Genomic DNA, 3,492 nt, shown 5'->3' with positions numbered 1-3,492 from the left:
GGACTATATTAGTAGTAGTAGACTATAATAATAAAAGACTATCTTTATGCATTCAGCTCTGATCACACCTAGGTGCACCTAGGTACATTACTGTCATGATCGCAAACCCCTCCTCTTAAGGGCGCTCCAGCCCTTCCTTGTTTGCCTTATTCCCCACACCTGTCCCTTGTTCCAGCCCCTTTTCTGTTCCCTCTTATAAGCCAGACGCAGACGCAAATCTGGGCTCTGCATTGGTTCCTGTATCATGCGAGCCCGGGTCCTGGATGTGTCTGGCTCCGTCATGGTTTTAAGTTTCTGTTCCTGTTCACCTTGCCGGTCCCGACCCGGTTCTGGTTTTTAATCTCCTGTCTTGGATGGGTCTCCTGGCCATGGACTTTTGCCTTGTTTTTGGACTTCTCTTTGGACTTTGGACACCTTCCCCGACCACCAGCACTCCATGGACACGCCCCCCCGTGTCACGGGTGTCTGAAAAACGAGACAAACCGTGGAGAGGCAGGAGAGCAAAAATGCTTAAAGTTAATTAAGGAACTTAGATGACAAAGATAATGATTTACGTAGTTTAATTTTAAAAACTAAATAATAAATGTGAAAAAAGGCGAGACGGGGAGTTAGCCCGGGCTCATTGGTGCAAGGAGTTCAGGAGTGCCGTATAGAAACCTATGCCCTCAGGTAGCGGACATGGGGCGACCTGTTGCTAGGGGGGTTACAGGACATCCGAACACCAATGCTGAGCCATGACAACTGAAAGAGCCAGAAATATATAGCCCCAGAGAGAGAAACTCCGGAAGGACAGCAAATAACCGGAAATGAGAGAGAGGACAGAGAAGGAGCGCCCTCTGGCTGCAGAGAGCGTGACAGTACCCTTCCCCCCCTTCATGGGCGGCTCCTGACGCCCATACAAATAAATGAGCTGCACAGCAGTGGGGGAGGAAAAACCTCATTTAACTGAAAGGAAACCTCCGGGAGTACACAGCTGAGAGCGACCCCCTCCTCCGGGGTATAAACCTTTATTGGGTAGAGGAAGGGAGGGGTCAGGTAGGGCTCCGGAGGCAAAAAAACAAAAGCAAAAGACACAAACACAAACCACAAAAACATAAACCTGGGAGACCAGGGAGACAGACTGCAAAAACAAGAAGGAACCAAAAAGTTCCAAGAAACAGGGAACAGGGGGATCCAAATAGAAGCACAAAAACAAGAACCAGGGAGAACAGGGAGACAAGCTACAAAACACAGCTAGGAACCAAAATTCCGAGACACGGGGAGCAGGGGGACCAAAACAGGCAAAAAACAAGATAAAAAAGCAAAAAACACGGAGAAAAAATATCACAGACTGGGCAATAGGCACGTTCACATATCTAACGCTGATATCGGAGTGGACAACCTGAGGAAAGCCAGACCATAGTCCGCTCACAGACACAGATGCCCGGAGTGATATCCAGCGAAAAGAATGGAGGAACGGCAGAAAGCTTACCATTCCATCACTGATATCGGAGAGAGCAAGACCAGGAAGAGCCAGGCACGAAAACCCGCTCCAGACACAGATGCTCGGAGTGATATCCAGCGATTAGAAAAGAGGAACTGAGAAAAAAAACAGCACAGAACAAGAAAAAACTGCGAAAAAACAAAAGGTGCCGCTGGCAGGGTCGAAAAAAGGGCTCAGCATTCTGTCACGGAAGTTTGAAAACAGGATGAACCGTGGAGAGGCAGGAGAGCAGAAAATGACCCTATGCGTAGCGGCGTTAACGGGAAAAAGGCCTGGGCTCGCAAGTGTAAAGAGTTCAGGACTGCCGTATAGAAACCTATGCCCTCAGGGAGCGGACGTGGGGCGACCTGGTGCTAGGCAGGTCTCAAGACATCCGAACATCAATGCTGAGCCCGGGCAGAGTGCAAGACCCGGAAATATATAGTCCCAGAGGGAGAGAGCAACACTGCAGAGAGCGTGACAGATACAAAATAAAACTCAACTACTATTTACAGATCTCATATTAATATTAATACACTGTTAACATAACTAACATATTTTAGCTTTGTATTGAACTGTATTAACCATGCTGTTACTATACACATCAGATTAAGTTGGTAAACTTTACTAAGCTTTGCATTATTCACTAAGCAAGTTAATTAGGAATATGATTCTGAAATATACCTATTTAACATGTGAGTATGAAATAAATATGCTTTTGCAGGTCAAGTAGATGGCAGTTGTTTTGATATGCTGGCAGCTGGTTACTAACAACATTGCTTTTGTTTTCCTGGGTCAGTGTAATGAGTTATGCTTTCGATCTAGTATAAACCCAATTCCATGACAGTTTTGTTGTTTTTCAGCAAATGTGGGGGGAAATATGATTTATAAAAATGGGATGAATTTAAAGAGAGGTATTCCTGTCACTTAAGTTTCCTGAAAGATAAGAATGACATATTACTGCCCCTAGCCCTTACCTTCAATTAAGGTAATATAAGGACTTAATTAAGAATTACGTAATAATTACAGGTTTGCAGGATTACAGTGGTACAGGATTGATGCAATACTCCTTATCATTTCAAAAGGTAGCTTTTTTGAACACCACTACCTTGTCCTCAACTGGCCACTGCACAAAAGAGAGATATAAATCAATCTCTTATCTGCAGTAAGGAGTTAAGAAGGAAAGGGAAGGTTTTGGGTTGAAATCCCAGGTGAGATGCTGTGGTTCTACTCTTCAGCACGATACTTCACTTGAACTGAACAAGTAAAATATCTGTAAGTCACTTGGGATAAATGTATTAACCAGACAAATACATTATTTTATACGAAAAATAGTCACTAGAAGGATGTGGAGCTGTTCCATGGTGCCCTCTTGTGGTCTGTATTGAAAATTAAAAGGCTGACTTCCAAGCCAGGTGGGAAGTAGAGATAGATAGATACTACTTTATTAATCCCGTAGGGAAATTGATGAAAGTACAGTTAGTGAAAACAAAGGTGAAGGTTCATCTGCTGTCCTTGTGTCACAGGGGAGGGAAATAATCACCAAACATCCACACCAGATCTGCTCCTTATTTCATTCCTTGGCATTTGTCTTGGATTTACTCTGACACCTGTCCCAATCCATGTACGTGGAAGAAGGAGTCTCACGACAGAGGAAATACATCAAGAGCAGCCATTGACATTGTCGGTGTTTGCTGAATCCGTTCATAAAGTTAAAATCAATTACTCATTGGGAAAAAATTGCTGAACCTCTACACGTAGTTGTGATTTGCAAACCCTTGCAAATAATTAATAAATAATGTTTATCTTTTCTAGGATCCAGAATAAGAGTTCTTCAACAAGCTCAATTTAGCTGTTCAGCAAGCTTACTGCAACAGTTTACGGCAACAACAGAGGTTTATTTTTTCTATTGAATTACACTTATCGATGGCGTATTTAAACGCACATAATTCTAATGAAAAGCAAGAGACTTGTATCTCTTGTTGACTATAAACATTTATGTTGTTTCATGGTATATTTGCTATTTATAA

The sequence above is a fragment of the Atractosteus spatula genome, chromosome 10 (assembly GCF_055471065.1).
Source record: "Atractosteus spatula isolate fAtrSpa1 chromosome 10, fAtrSpa1.hap1, whole genome shotgun sequence".
Lineage (NCBI taxonomy): Eukaryota > Metazoa > Chordata > Actinopteri > Semionotiformes > Lepisosteidae > Atractosteus > Atractosteus spatula.
The sequence above is the reverse complement of the archived record's forward strand: the minus strand, read 5'-3'. Positions refer to the sequence as shown.